This window comes from Lepisosteus oculatus, unplaced genomic scaffold (assembly GCF_040954835.1).
Source record: "Lepisosteus oculatus isolate fLepOcu1 unplaced genomic scaffold, fLepOcu1.hap2 HAP2_SCAFFOLD_52, whole genome shotgun sequence".
NCBI classification, from domain to species: Eukaryota; Metazoa; Chordata; class Actinopteri; order Semionotiformes; family Lepisosteidae; genus Lepisosteus; species Lepisosteus oculatus.
The window spans coordinates 1,358,561-1,375,000 of NW_027168064.1; the positions used below are offsets into that span (position 1 = coordinate 1,358,561).

The window sequence follows — 16,440 nt, forward strand, 5'->3', positions numbered from 1 at the left end:
TTTCTGTAAAAGATCTGTTCAGGTCATCGCTGTTCCTCTGACCTTGTGAGTCTTTGGAATTTTAAAAGTGTATTTTGCTTGCCTTTCATGTGGTCTGTGTACAAGTCACTGTGGCGTATGCGGTCCTACACAGCCTTGCTATAGACGTGACGAGCCTCCGCTATGTTGCAATGGAGAACAGGTTCAGTACGGAGCTGCCGAGAAAATTCAGCTGGAAAGCTCGTTGCAGAAAAGCATCGGTATCCGTGTCCAGCGGCAAAGCGTCCTTCGTGGGTTCTGAAGAATCGATTTCACAGGCTGCGGGTCCAGGCGATTTAGAGTGTTAAAGGTCCCAGCGAAAACGAAACGAGGCTGGTCCTTTTACACGCACGCACGCACGCAACCAAATGCAAAGGACGCCGTAGTCGGCAGGATTTGAACCTGCGCGGGGAGACCCCAACGGATTTCAAGTCCGTCACCTTAACCACTCGGCCACGACTACAGCGAGTGCCACGGCCGCTGCCTTCTTGCTACAATCGAACAGGGAGTGCGAGGCGGCGGCGGCAGCGGAGGCAACTTTTTTCAAGATCGCTCTCCGTTTAAGGAACCTTTTACGCCATACGTGCAAGCACACACACACACACCTCAGAGGACTTAAGGGTGGCTTCAAGTTGGAATGATAAAGTCTCCCCGTTCAGACATGAAAACAGAACGTTCTTAGACAGAAAGCAATCAACAACGGAGACATGTGGACGACGATTTTAGTCACTGCACTTTGAATAGCATTTTTGCTCCAGTTACAGGAGATGCACCAATGGCCCTTGACCTACGCTCTACCATTGCCTTGAACATTCAAACAAAACAGCCCTCAAGTCCTGTGGTTTAATATAACGCTGTTACGTGTCGAGGCAGTATTTGACTCTGTCCTACCGTTGAGACACGGGGCGTATATGGAAACGAACACATGCTACGGATCGTCTCTAATCGGTCCCTACAGTTGGAAGACTCCTTGAAGCGTGCACCCCCATCATTCATCTTTGCGCATCTGTGAAAGGTAGACTCTTGAGCAATGTTTGAGCCAGCTCTAAGGCAACTAGTGCTATTGGACAGACACCTCTGGAAGATCCTAAGAGTCTCTTAACACCACTTCCAGCAGCAAGCTTAATTGTTCGCTGGAGGTCTCCCACCCAGGTACTGACCAGGCAAAGAATCACCAGTACATTGAATGAGGAAGTTAATCCTGAAATCCAATTACATATCTCAAGGTAAGACAAATCCATAAGAACATGTCTTAGTATTACTTCGTTTACATTAGTATGGCACTGAGTTGGAGCTCCTCTTTAAGCTGTGGTTTAGTTTTGCATTCATGTGTTTCTAGAGCAGTTATTTATGGGGGTGGGTGGGTCTTTCACAGAGGCTCAGGACAAATCCCCCGCCTGAAAGTCTAATGTGTGTGTTCAGACAGTCACAGGTCAAGAGCCAGGCAGAAGGACAATGGACAGAAGAGCCAACGAACTAAAAATAAAAGAACAGATATGAAAAAGCCACCATCTTTTTCTTTTTGACATTTTCTGACTTTCATGCAAGCCAGGACAAAGTTGCTCATAGCTACTTGTGGATTCAAATACTCTATCGAGTGCTTTGATGAGTTTTTGCAATTTGATTGTCGTCCTGTCAGCCTGTTTCTGTTTTTTTTTTTCAATCTAGGGATGGAAAGTATGAGGGAAATGATGGAGCAATCAATAACCGCTCCGGAAAAATGGCAGAAAGAAATGGTCCGTCACTAAGGACATTTGTGAAGCAGAGGAGTGACATCACCACAAAGGCGACACATTCTGCTGATGGTTTTGGTGAATAATGATTGAGGCGCGTTAAGAGAAAGGCAGCTGTGTCAGCATGCGTAGGCTGCAAAGGATCAAGCAAAGGTTTACTCCATGCTGAAAAGAGAAGAAAAGAAGCACAACGTTTCGACTGTGGAGCCTTCTGCGCCATCTTCTTTAGCGGTGATGATGTTTACATTGGAAAAACTGAGACATGCATCCCTGGGTGGGCTTGAACCCCCAACCTTTCGGTTAACAGCCTAACGCGCTAACCGATTGCGCCACAGAGACTGACGGCCGCTTGTACTCCCTACATTTGCAGGTTTATGGTCAAAGAAAACAATCACTTGCGCTTCTTGCAGCCGGCAATCTTTTTCCACTGACAACCAAGAAATGGATTTCATCTTTCACAAGCTGTATGGATTTCTTCAAAAACAAGTTATTCCAGAAAGGAAATGAATTCTTGCATTAAACTGAACCAAGCTGTACATGTTTGTCTGAAATGAGACATTCGGCACAACAAGACACGGAGAGAGGCACCGCTGGTATTCAGACCCAGGATCGCCTGCTTACTAGGCGGGCACTTTAAGCCACTAGGGAACAGCGCCAGCGGAGCACCACGCTTTTACAGACACTTGGACACATCTGCGTTCGGTGTGCACTTAACCTGCTCTCTGAGCCCGTTGCCTCCGTCCCATTTAATAGCAGAACTGACGCCAAGAGAAATGATGAGAAATGGCATTTATCGGGCACTTTTCATGTCCAAGGAGCTCAATGCCCTTGACACCTCCCCAAGGCGACAGAGCTGTGCATTCTTTGGCGACACCATTTTTTCTTTTGTTTAATTTCTATACTTATTGATAGAATAAAAACGATATGTCATGTACTGTAAGGGAAATGTCTCTTTTCATGGGGAAAGCTAGCACCAGCAAATGTTGTGTTTAGAAGAAGTGATTTAACATGACACGTGACCTAATTTACCGGAGCAAAAGCTCACCCAGCAAGCCCTGCTTTACTTCTACAGGAGAGAAGTACTGTAGAGTCTGCAAGATGTTCAGCTGGGTAGCTACGTCAGCATGCCTCGGCTGCAAAGGAACAAGTAATAGGTTTATTGCATGCTGAAAAGAGAAGAACGGAAACACAGCGTTTTGACTGTGAGGTCTTCTCACACCTGAAGAAGTCTCACACCTGTAAAAGGCTCCATGGTTTTCTTTCTTCTCTTTTCAACATGGAATACACCTATTGTCTGCAAGATGTGACAATTTCATGGTGTTTTGGAAGAAAACCTTTTTTCTTTGAATTCAAAATCAATCGGAATTTCAGCACGACACATCAACACTTTTTCTGTTTTAAGGAGATGATATTTTAAACCTGATAAAAATAGTAGGAAACACAAGTTTCTTGCTGTGAAAATTGCATGCAGAACAGAACTGGAGAGCAGCTGAATTTGTGCTCAGTAGGGTGGGGAGGACTCAGCATTGCTATTGTTCTAATTATTATGAACTGCAGGGGATCTGAATCAGAACATGTCAGTTAGTTTGATCATTGCGTCAATATGTAGGCCACGTTAATATAGAATTATTACTTTGTCTGTCTCTTCTTTGTATATAGCTGAATGTCCCTGACAATTTCATGTTGCCTGCGATGTGTCCCCTCTCCCCACAGCAGTGGCAGATGACCAGCCGTCGTCGCTCCCCCAACATCGTCGCGCTGGGCGTCTCCTCCTCCCCATCTGATTCCCCGTGCGCCCCTCCGTTGGTGCCCACCGGTCTCCTCGAATACGGCAACAGTGTGCTCAGCCAGAGCCAGGGCCTGCTCCAAGGGGACCAGTGCGGCCAGCATCACGTGGCACTGCACCTCAGTCGGCGCCGGGGCCAGGAACGCCTGGAGCGCTATTTCCCGGTGGGCCTCCTCCGGAAGAGTAGGGTAACCCTGGCGGGCTAAGTAGGCCACGTCTGCGGCTGTTACCTTCACTGTTACCTGGATACCTCTTTATCTAGAACTCACTCTTCCCCCTGCCTGTCTGGCTTCTTTTAATCCTTCTGTGCCCGGATTGCAGCGGGTAAGATATTTTTCCAAGAAAAAAAGAGAAATTAAAAAAGAGAAATTTCACCAGAGCCCCTGCTCATGTCTAATTTTTAGTTTAGAAGGATTCAAGCAGGATTTTGGATGAAAGGCAGCGACCTTAATCAAGCCCAAATCATAATTGAACCCATTCAGAGCCTACATTACATTTTAGTGTTTCATTCTGAGCAGAATGCCCTCACACCTGAAGAAGGCTTGCGTTTTCTTCTCTTTTAAGCATGTGTACAATGCTGTAATACAATTTAAAATAATTAAAAGTTTAAAAAGTATCAACTAAACTCCATTAATATCGAGTGTCTTTTATACAGCTTTTATACAGCTTTTAAGTATAGATTACACTTTTCTAAAATGTATTTAAAAAATAAAAACGATTACTAATCTAATCTTTCCACGTTTGATCCCAAAATCCCAAGAAAAATTAATCTAAACTAGGAGAAAGCTATGCTGAAAGTTTATTAATATACTTAGAAGACAAAGATAACAATTTATGTTGCATTTGTCTGATTGTGAATCAAAAAATACATTTAATTAACTGCTCTCAGTGACAGCTGACAATCCTCCATACACTCAAGTGAAAAATTAGTAATGCCAATGTAAACGTGGTATTTACAATTTGTTGATAATAGAAATGTTAAGTTCTCTAAAGCTTTTTGAGGCAGCAAAAGATTTGAACACCCTATATTGTAATGAGCTGCTGAGCTGAGAATGGGTTATGTTCCTGCTGTCAGAGGGGGTGGAAAGTGCCCGCGGTTATTTAATTAGTATTACAATTCACACTGATTCCCTTGAAAAGGTATGGACATAAGAATATTTGTGCGTGGTCAAAAAATGGCATTAAGCACTTAAAATTAATATGGTTAATAAGAGTAAACTGGAACATGCTGTACAAGATCGGCTAAACTGGGATCTATCGCTTACGCCTGAAATTGGAGCTGCTGTCGCAGTGAATAGCGACTAATAAGTCTGTCTTTCTGTGGGGGGAAGGGAATCTGATCTGATCTGCAAACCTCCAACAGAGCTGTTCAACTGGTTTTTGTCGGGCACATCAAGTGTCAGGTGTAAGCGATAAATATATTTAGCTGAAAAGCTGTACAACGCAAGACATTTCAGTACTCTAGGTTTCGTGAAAAAGCACATTGTGCTGCTGTAATACAGTTTAAAATAATTAAAAGTCTAAACAGTATCAGCTTATGTATGGGTTGTATTTTAAAAAAAGTCAAAAACCGCACTCAAAATGGAATTTAGCGCTTTCTGGCAAGAGGAGACACCCAAATTAATAATGTAACATGCTACTGTTTGTGCATGGATATAGTTATAATGCTATTTCCTTAGACACGTGATTCCATGTTTTATTTTGAATCCCCGGCGGAACCGGGCATCCATAAGAATCAAGTACTGTAACAGGTTTATTCTATGCTGAAAAAAAAAGAAGAAAGAAAACACATTCCATAAGAATCAGCGCCTTTATATAGCGCCTTTAAAGGTGGCTTCTCAAAACGCTTTACAGGATAAAAACAACAATAACAACAACAACAACAACAATATTGTGTTTCATTGCACTTTGACAGATTGTCTTTAAATCAACTGTTGATTTAAAGTTTGACAGTAAATGTTTATATTGTAACGCATACAGCCTCCATTTCTTATTAAAAATGTAGCCTAAGAGGGGGGGTCTGCTCTCACAATCCTCCATATACTCAAGTGAAAAATTAATAATGCCAATGTAAACATCGTATTTACAATTTGTTGATAATAAAAATGTTAAGTTTTTTAAAGCTTTGTGATAGTTTACCCAGTTTACCCATTGTTATTAAAAATGACTTGGATTCGAACATGTTGTGATATTTAGAAATATAAAAGTCAATTAATTGTCAATTTCCATATTTATGTCTTTATTTAGCGGTTTCATTAGTGACAAAGGCTAAACTTTCTTGGAAAAATGTCTTTGCTGTCTTGCTGATACATTAAGCTTTCTAAACTCAGCCACAAAGTCATGTGACTGATTTTTCGCCCTGTTTCGTTGGTTAAACGCAATGATCACAAGCACCACCATGGTAACTGGGACATGTAGTTTTTAATTCAGATTGAATTATAACTGTACGTACTGTAGCGGCGAGGCTTATTAATAAGACAGAATTAAGTGTTGCTGTGCTTTCCCAAATGAGGCCCCATCTCCCTCTTCATCTCTGTGGTGCAGTCACAGAGAAGCTATTCATGCAGACTGATTTAAAGATGTTTTCTTTTGATAAGGTACAGCTCCCAAATGGGGATGCACTTAGCTAAGCCTGGCTATCATGATCAATGGTCATCCATTGGCGCCTAAAGGTCTGCAAGATTCCAAGAGAGAGCCTCATCCAAGTGGTCTACAACCCCAAGGTCAGCATCACCAGAGCACCGTCGCAAGCTGAACAGCAAAGCCTGGCATAGAGCCAGAGAGCGCGGATTAGACAGCAACAAGCCTGCAACTGCTTCTTTGTGCCCGCAGGAGATCTGAATCCCCAGAGATTGGATGAGTATTCAACTTCACTGCATGACAGCTCGAGAATTCAATTGTTATCCCAACCATTTGATATCAATTTAATTCCTAAGAGTTATGTACTTGTTTTGAGTATCTAGTGTAGAAGTTATAACCAAGTTCATTTACGAAACGGTCTAAATGAATGATATACTGAACGTATGTCCTCTTGATATATGTAACTCTTTGTAACTGACTGAATATATACCTTTTGTATTCTGATAACCCTCTCGATAAGATCTGTTAGGTTTACATGCATATTCTATGTATTAATAAATGTATCCTCATGTATTAGTACCTGTGTGTGTGCGTTGTTTGAGTTATATCGCAAGGTTGGATTCTAAAGCCATTAAAAGAATCATTTTGTGATTTACTGCTACAATGAATAATTGTCCCAGTAAATCCCAAATCCTACAGAACTAGTGCCTTCAGAGAGCACACTACAGATGTTACCTATTTATCGTTGAACAGGATGTATGTGATGTGGCGACTAGGTTCAATTTTGTATCCTCTTTAAAAGATTAAGGACTGGGGTGAGTGTGATTTACCACCCTTTCAGCTAAGAACCCGACGTGCGGACCGTTTAAGCTGCATAGACTCGGTCGTTTAACTCTTCTCCATTAGCAGGGTTAAGGTTAAAGAAAAAAACATTGCTGACTTCTTTTTTTTTTTGCCAGCCGCGAGCGCAGATTAGCAAGATTTGTATTTCATGTTTTGCAAGTTGCATCCATTTTAAGAAAAACAAGTCGCGTTAAAGACAGGAAATGAATGCTTGCATTTAATTAAGTCTAGCCGTAGGCGGTTGTCCATAATGACCCGTTCTGTTCGAGAAGACGGAACAAAAAAGGCACCACTGGGATTCAGACCCAGGGTCTCCTGTTTACTAGACAAGTGCTTTAACCAACTAAGCCACGGCACCCCGGGAGCACTGTCCTTTTGCAGCCACTTGGACACACCACTCAGACACATCTGCATTCGGTGTGTGCTCCGCCTGCTCGCGGAGCAAGTTGCCACCTTTACATACAATAGCAACATCGACACCAAGAGAAAGGATGACATATGGCTTTTATCTGGAACTTTTCATGTCCAAGGAGCTCAATGTGCTTTCTGTGTACAACAGGGCCACTGAACTGCACACTGGCCACTGAACCACAGCAGTGGCTTGCTGGCTTGACATCTCCCAAGGAAAATGTTGAAATCGCATGTGGAACAGGAAAATGACCCTCGAGTACGAGGGAAAAAAAAGAAAAAGATCATCTGGAGTGCACCAAGCCATGTCCGGACAGCCTAGCTTCCTTGACGAGGTGGCCGAGTGGTTAAGGAGATGGACTGCTGATCCATTGTGCTCTGCACGCATTGGCTCGAATCCCTTTCTCGTCGCTCTCCATGTTTGACGTTGGCCATCCTGTTGTTTGCTCCGGTTCTAGAGCCGTACATTTTCTAGCGGTGGCTGAACATGGTATAATAGGCTAACGTTGGTATCGAGCAGTGACAGTATTTACGTGCCGCTGCTGCCAAGTGGCTCTGGGTTGAGACCGCGTTTTCACTTACTTGCAACGCAAACGGAGAAAGCGATTTTTGACAGTCTCTCGAGAGACTGCGCTAGGTGTTTAGGGATAGACTTTGTCAGTTCCCCCTGGGATGATGGCCTCTCAAATAGTTTGTGATTCCCCTAGACGTTTATACAGTAGAAGCCTGCTTCGTGGCTTAAATCCAAGCTAAGGAAACGAGTTAGAGGTCTGATGCAGAACTGCGAATTCGATGAACGGGAACACTACAGTACATTGCACTGTATGTGTGAGGAAAGCTGCCCCCTTCAGTCCCTTGTCGACCGAACAGAGGACTGTAAAGGATACTGCCAAGAAACTTAAGGATGCTGGTTGGAATCCAGCTCCAAAGAAGCCCCTTTGGGTGTTATGTCATCAAAAAGTAAGAACAGCGAATCTCCCTTTGATCAAAAGTGCAACAGAGCTGTTTTCCGTGGAGCAGGTTTCAGACCCGTAGACCTGTTTTATTTGTAGGGCAGGGCGCATTCCCAAACGCGAATCTCCTGTTTTAGAAGTGCTTTGGGCGGTGTAGCGGCGATGCTTATTAATAAGAAAGAATTAAGTGTTTCTGAGCTTTCCCAAATTAGGCCTTATCTCTCTGTTCATCTCTGTGGTGCAGCCACAGAGAAACTATTCATGCAGGCTGATTTAAGGTTTCCCTTGATAAGGGACAGCTCCCAAAGGGGGATGCACTTAGCTAAGCCTGGCTATCATGATCAATGGTCATCCATTGGTGCCTATCTGTCTAGGGAGTGCCAGATGGACATCTGGACTGCATTCCTAAGTGTCAGGAGTAAGTGACTCACCTTGATCAACCAATCAGGGACTGGTAGGGCCGAGTAACCCACATGGGACTCTGATGCCCATGGAACTTTCAGCCAATCAACGAGCTGAAGTTCCTCCAGGTAAAAACAGGCAACACAGAGAGCCTGAGAGATTCAGTGGGAATTCAGTAGAGAATTCTGTGGAGTTTTCTAAAGGGAATTCAAAGGAGAATTCAAGGGCAGGACAGCCCAGGAGCAGAAGGCTCTCAAGGGCAGGACATTCTCACAGCGCGCCTCCTGACCATCCTGAGACTCAGCCCGGACAACCACGGAACGGCCAGTGTGTCCGAGTGCCAGAACTTTCCTTTGTTCTAAGGGTCTAGAGCGGAGGTTGCCAGAGAATAACCAGAGGATCCACCCGAGGTTAGCACCAGCAGCAGGCCTCGAGAACAGGTCGGAACTGTGGACAGTTGAATCACTATTCAGAACTAGCTCTTCATCAGGAACGAACCGGTCTTCTTCTTGACTTGCTGGGACCCACAGTCATCTTTTCTCCTGTGCACAAACTTTGCTAGTTAAAGCCAACACTAACTAGCCGGTCAGTGAGCATCAGCAGCGCACTGTCGCAACCCGCACAGCACAGCCTGGCACCTAGACAGAGAGCGTGGATTGGACAACAACAAGCCTGCAACTGTTTCTTTGTGCCCGCAGGAGATCTGAATCCCCAGAGATTGGATGAGTATTCAACTTCACTGCATTACTGCTCGAGAATTCAATTGTTATCCCAACCAGTTGATATCAATTTAATTCCTAAGAGTTATGTACTTGTTTTCAGTATCTAATGTAGAAGTTATAACCAGGTTCATTTATGAAATGGTCTAAATGAATGATATACTGAACGTATGTCCTCTTGATATGTGTAACACTTTGTAACTGACTGAATATATACCTTTTGTATTCTGATAACCCTCTCGATAAGATCTGTTCGTTTTACATGCATATTCTATGTATTGTAACGCCCTCGCCTGGTGGTGAGGAGGAAGCGCCCCCAGGCACTCGTAGTACCGCTGGGCATGCTGGGAGTGGTAGCCGGAGTGCGGCCTAAGCGAGAGAAGCTCGCCCCACACCCAAAGTCTGTCAAGGCCCTGTGCATCCTGTGGGAGGCCTTGGAGGTAAAGGACGGGGTGCTGTGCCGGGGGTGGCGGGTACCCTCCAGTGGCGAGGTACGGTGGCAGCTGATGTTGCCTTGGTCGCTCCGCGGGGCGGTGTTCCGAGCAGTGCATGGCCAGCCGGGCGTGGGGCACTTCGGCGGTAAAAATACCCTGCAGCGCCTCCGAGGCCATTTTTATTGGGGTCTTTGCCACCGGGACGTGGAGCGGTACTGCCGAACGTGTGCAGTGTGCGTGGCGCAGAAGGGTCCCCCCGAGCGGTCTCGGGCCCCCCTCCAACAACACCAGGCGGGGGCTCCTATGGAGCGGGTGTGGGTGGACGTTTTGGGCCCGTTTCCGCGCACCGAGGCCGGGAACCTCTACGTCTTGGTGGCCATGGATTATTTTATGAAGTGGCTGGAGGCCTTCGCCCTACCGGACTAGAGTGCCCCCATGGTGGCCGATGCACTGCTGGAGGGGATGTTTGCCAGGCTGGGGGTGCCGGAGGAGTTACATAGTGACCAGGGGCGTAACGTCGAGTCCCAGGTCTTCGCCAGAGTGTGCCAGCGCCTGGGGATCACAAGACGCGGACCACACCGTTGCATCCCCAGAGCAACGGGTTGGTGGAGCGGTTTAATCGTACCCTCACCACCCAGCTGGCCACCCTGGTGTCCCGGCACCAACGGGACTGGGACCGCCACCTCCCCCTTGCGCTCTGGGCGTATCGGACCGCGGTCCAGGAATCCACCGGGTGCACCCCGGCCTCGCTCATGCTGGGCCGGGAAATGTGAACCCCGGTGGACCTGGTCTCCGGCCGGCTGCCCGGAGACGGGTCGGCACCGCTGGCTGGACCGGACTACGAGTGGGACCTGCGGCAGCGGATGCAGCAGGTGCACAGCTTTGCACGGACCCACTTGACACAGGCGGGGGTCCGGTAGAAGCGGCACTACGACCTGCGCTGCAGGGGGCCTGCCTTCCAGCCCGGGGACTCGGTTTGGGTGTACAACCCGTGCCGCCGCAAATGCCTCAGCCCTAAGCTGGCGCCGTCATGGGAGGGGCCCGCTGAGGTACTCTGGGTGGTGGGCGAGGTCTGCTACCATGTCCGGTTGCAAACACGGGGGAGAGTGGTGGTCCTGCACCGAGACCGCCTGGCCCCCTACCGACCCGGGAGGAGGAGCCGTGTGGGGAGGCTCTAGAGGACCAGCCGGGGCTGGAGCCGGCCGATAGTGGGGCATCCGTGGGTCGCCAGCCGTCACTGTGGCGCAGCGGCTGCTCACGCAGGGTTCCACAGCAGTTAGCCGAGTACGAGTACAGCCTGAGGGGGGTTTTCGACGTCGGCAAGACGCCAGACGCTTCAGGTTTTTAAGGAGTAAGAGTGCAGGGGGTCTAAACCTGCAATCCAGTGTGTTGAAGTATTTCACAACACTACCCCTAGCACATCTGGAAATAAATCCTCATAATGATTATTGCCCTGGGCATGTACCAAAAAATCACTGAGCATATATATATATATATCACTGTGTTGAAGCTAGAGACACAGAATAAGTGCAAACACATCCTAAATACAGTGTTCCTGCACCTTTGACCTCATCCAGAATGTATCATTTTTTGAAAGGGATTGCTGTCAGAATGCACAACTGAATCCCAAACAGAATCTCTAGTCAAATATGATCATTTGTGAAACAGGCAAATGAGTCTCTCAGGTGCCCATTGCTCATTTTCAGACACAATTATGCAATACTTTCACATGCAATACACATGAACATGCAATACTTTTCAGCTGCATTTTGACATCCGGACGGGGAGACTTTATCATTTGAACGTGAAGCCAGCCTTAAACCCTCTGAGGCGTGTCTGTCTGCCGGCACGTATTTTGTCAAAGGTATTTATTTTTTTTAACGGAGAGTGACTTTGAAAAGGTTTCCGCAGCCACGTCGCACGCCGTGTTAGATTAAAGGAGGAATGCGGCGATGGTGAACTCGCTGTAGTCGTGGCCGAGTGGTTAAGGCGATGGACTCGAAATCCATTGGGGACTCCCCGCGCAGGTTCGAATCCTGCCGACTACGGCATCTGCCGCACGTCTCCTTGTGCCTGTGCGGCAAAGGCGAAGTGCTGCTTCTCCTTTCCTGGTACTATAAAAACGCTGAATTGCTTGGCCCCACTGCCATGGAAATGAGTTCTTCAGATAACCACACATCTTGCGTTCGCACCTCTGGTGTTCTACTTATGCCTTTGAAAACCTAAAGAATAAAACTGAAAGAACCGACACAATATGTAGGTGCTCGTAAAGCACGCATTAAAGAACTGTTAACAGCAAGGGTTTCAGTGGGTTAACTGAGGAGAAGGCGTGATCGCTAATTGTTGACTTTTTATTTGGTGTTAGAAACACTCTTACTGTGCATGACGTGCAACAAATGTAGCCACAGAAATTGCATCACGCTTTCATGTATGCTATTGCAGACACCAACGTTGCCTAGATATAAAACCGAAATAGCCGTGGGTTTGCTTGCTGGTCTGAAGGATCTCTCTTCGAATCTCTATCATCTGTCAATTGAAGTAAAAGGTGCTGCAATCTGATACGTTCAGAATCAAACCCGCAGCTGTTGTTCGACTTTATTTCTTGACTAATTACAACTGAGTGTCGCATGAGCAGTTACGTAAACTTGTCTGATATATTTGAACACAAATGCCGTTCTTCAATTAAAACTAACAGTACATTGTCAGGGACATTCAGTTCTATACAAACAAGAGACAGACGAGAATATTTAGTATATAATAGACAGAAAGAGGTTCGAATCCTGCCGACTACGTTGTCCACCTCCTGTCTTTGTGTTTCGGCGCAAGCAAAGAAGCGTGCCTGTTTGGTGTTCCTGGTGGTTTTAAAACACCCAATCGCTTGTACCCGCTGCCTTGGAAATAAGTTCTTCAGCGTCCGCGAATGGCATTTTGCAGCTGGAAGCAGATGTCGACGCGTTTTGCACAGAGCACCAAAAAAGCGTCTTTTTTGAAGGCCCAGGCACTGAGCATTGGTGGTTCAGTGGTAGAATTCTCGCCTGCCACGCGGGAGGCTCGGGTTCGATTCCCGGCCAATACAGCGGCTTTTGCAGCGAGCGGCTCCATCACTTGCATCCCCTTGCAACTCGCAACTGAAAACCCACTGAAGCTAAGCAGGTGTGAGCCAGGTCAGTACCCGGATAAGGGTGAGCTACAGGGAAAAACAAAGTTTCCAGCTGGAAGCGGTGTTAATGGTGCCGGCGGGGGGGCATTCACCCTGAGGTCTGTGCGGGTCCCAATGCCCCAGCATAGTGACAGAGAAATAAACATGTTTGGGCACCCCCAATTAACTTCTGGGGCAGGAAAAGCACACTTTTCAAAACTTGTTTTTCAGCTCGAAATAAACGTGTTTTTTCAAACCTTGGAATCCCAATGTAACTGCCTGGCTCATTAGAGCCCACTGAGTCAGCCCTTAACCCCACTGTGCAGAAGTTGTCAAAACGGGTTTTTCAGCAGAAATAAACACGTTTGGGCAACTTTGGTCACCCCCATTTAACTTCTGGGGCAGGAAAAGCACACTTTTCAAAACGTGTTTTTCAGCTCGCTGTGACCTCTGTTTTACATTTCATCCTAAAGACAGCGCCCTTTTGCAACACAGCGTCTCTGTCACTATCATAAGTGACTGCCATCATAAGAATATGAGTCCAATATTTTAGAATATAGTCAGAATGACTTCTAACCTTACCTGTGGTGTCTTTAATCCCTATTGCTCAATGCATGGTGTACGTACTGCATAGATGTGTCTTGAGAATGAGGAATGGGCCCCTGAGACGGTCATTTACCTGTTTCACAAATGATCGTATTTTACTAGAGATTCTGTTTGGGATTCAGATGTGCATTCGGACAGCAATCCCTTTCAAGAAATGATACGTTCTGGATGAGGTCAAAGGTGCTGGAACACTGTATTTAGGATGTGTTTACAGTGATTGTGTGTCTCCTGCTTCAACGCAGTGATATATAGATGTGCTCCTGTAATTTATTGGTACAAGCCCAGGGCAGTAAGCAGTCTGAGGATTTATTTCCAGACGGCATAGAGCAGTGAAGCAGTGAAGTAGTGCAACACACTGGATCATTATATTATTAGAATCTATTCTACTTAAATTATTACATTATACACAATTTGAGTTCATTTTAAAAAGTAAAAGGTAATGAAAGGAATGCATTTTCATAAGAAAGATAATACCGATATGCATGTGATAATCTTCCTTATATCATGTAGTGTGTCATTTGGACACTTTATGGGCTTGAAATACAAAGAAAATCATGTTCTATGGTACAAGATAAATACAAAACGTAAGCTTTTATTTTAATTAGATTTGTTTATAAAGCATAAGCAATCATTTATTACATTAATATATGTGAAAATGACATTTTAGCATCATAATATTACATAAAGGTCTCTAGCTTCAACACAGTGATATATATATATGCTCAGTGATTTATTGGTACATGCCCAGGTCAATAATCAGAATGAGGATTTATTTCCAGACGGGCTACAGGTAGTGTTGTGAAATACTTCAACACACTGGATAAAAACCAAAGAAATGAAGATATGTAGCAATCACATTGTAACAGGGGTGACAGTGACAGTGACTTAATGCTTATACTAGTGGACTTTTGGTACCTTTAGGGTACGGAGCGAGCCGCAGGGAAGGCTCGCTCCGTGCGCACACGTCCTTTCGATGCCAGTCCAACAAGTGCTCCGCATTAGCTGCATCGGGGCTCCGGCGTGTCGCACCTCACCTCACCTCGCACTGCCCCCTCCTTGAATGTCTGCCGCTGGGCATGCCCTGCTCTCCTCCGCCTTATCTTATCGCGTGTGAGCACCGACAATGGCCACAATGCCGGGGAATGGCACCTGTAAAGTGTTAATTGGGGCACAGGAACAGCCCGTCTCGTCTCGGGGGGGGAGGCTTCAGAGACAATACAGCAAACACAGCGGGGCGGGGGAAGAAGACGACACCACACATGCGGGTACATTCAGCTCCGGCGGGAACGAGACATTTGTCGGTCTTTTCAAGTGCCGAGAGCCGAGCAATCCTTCACTTGTATCGTTTCTCCCCGGTGACTAGATCTGGCCCTGCGACTCTCGACTGGGCTCACCCCCGGGGCAGCCCAGCAGGTGTGAGCCTGGCCGGCACCCGGATGGGAGATTCCACCCCGGAAAAGCTCCGGTTGCTGCTGCTCCTGCAAGAGGTGTGACTGGGACCAGTAGGGAGCGTTCACCCTGCGGGCTGTGTGGCTCTCTTACGCCCCAGCCTCCTGATGGCGACACTCTGCTGCACAAACAGGCGCCGTCCTTCGGGGGAGGCGTCAAACCGAGGTCCCGACCCTCCTTGGCCATTAGGAAACCCCAGGGCGTCTCTCAAAAAGAGACGCCGGGGGTGTCCCTCTGGTGTTAGTGCTCCCCTTTACCCATCAGTCGGGGTCTCCTCCTAATCCCCGTCTCACCTGTAACAATCAATGACGAGGCCCCCCTGTCCGTGAGATTTAGTACTCGCGCAAGAGACCGGGGGAAGAGCGCGAACGCGGTCCCCCGCCCCCCACAAAGTGCGCGCTCCGGGTTCCCTCTCGGGGCCCTGCAACACAGCGGAAGGGCAGCGAGAAGGAGCCTCTTGCTCTGACGGCGCAAGGCCACAAGAGGGCGGAGGCGCCGCGCGCCCGGCCGACGTGTTGGACCGGTGCGCTTTACGTGCTGAAATAAACACGCGAAAGCCCCGAAATGTTTCCAGAGTGCTGTGCACTGGAGGTTTTTGTCTGGTGAAGACTTGCCTGGTGCTCCTCCGTGCAGATTGTTTGTCCTCCTCCAGTGCGGGACGAGCCAACACAAGGGAGCGCATTCGCCAACATCCAGGCACGCAATGCGATTTGGAAAGCAGCTCCTTTCCAAAGAGTTGCACACGAACGATCCTTCAGTCCCGCTCGGGGGGCACGGAGCCCCCGCCACACACAGCTTCAAGTAGCGAGTCAGGCGCCCGGGCTTTCGCTTACGGCCACACCACCCTGAACAAGCCTGATCTCGTCTGATCTCGGAAGCTAAGCAGGGTCGGGCCTGGTTAGTACTTGGATGGGAGTCCGCCTGGGAATACCAGGTGCTGTAAGCTTTTGCTCTCCCGGCCAGCAGGGGTCGCCGTTGGTGCCGTAGGCTTTGGGAGGAAAACCTGCAGGATGGAAAGGTGATCTATAGCCTCATCTCTAGAGATGTTTTGTTGCTGTGGCATGTGTGTGACCCATATTCAAAAAAAAAAAACCCGTCTGTAAAACGAATATCGAAGCTGCCTCTAAATCTGCAAATGAAGATGAGTTGATAAACCATTCGTTTTTCGTATAACTAGACATATATTCATTTGTTACCGATTTCATTCATTGAGCACGGATACAATAGAGGTACAGCCATTCACTGTTTGACACGTCTGCACTGGTACAGAACCGAGCAATCAGAAAACGGGTGAAACTGTCTTTAGACTCAGCATACAGTACCGAGGCCCCCCATGACCAAATAAAGGCTAACCTCGATAATCAGCCTAA

At 47.0% G+C, this 16,440-nt stretch overlaps 4 non-coding genes across 4 annotated transcripts; 3 read left to right on the top strand and 1 right to left on the bottom strand.

The window, feature by feature from the left end:
• Positions 1-399: 399 nt before the first annotated feature.
• Positions 400-481, bottom strand: trnas-uga (transfer RNA serine (anticodon UGA)). Its single transcript has one exon. It is a non-coding gene; the product is annotated as a tRNA-Ser (tRNA).
• An 11,361-nt stretch (positions 482-11,842) lies between these two features.
• On the top strand, positions 11,843-11,924 carry trnas-cga (transfer RNA serine (anticodon CGA)). Its single transcript has one exon. It is a non-coding gene; the product is annotated as a tRNA-Ser (tRNA).
• Positions 11,925-12,881: 957 nt separating this feature from the next.
• On the top strand, positions 12,882-12,952 carry trnag-gcc (transfer RNA glycine (anticodon GCC)). The gene has a single exon. It is a non-coding gene; the product is annotated as a tRNA-Gly (tRNA).
• Positions 12,953-15,897: 2,945 nt separating this feature from the next.
• Positions 15,898-16,016, top strand: LOC138230973 (5S ribosomal RNA). The gene has a single exon (XR_011186561.1). It is a non-coding gene; the product is annotated as a 5S ribosomal RNA (ribosomal RNA).
• The last annotated feature ends 424 nt before the right edge of the window (positions 16,017-16,440 follow it).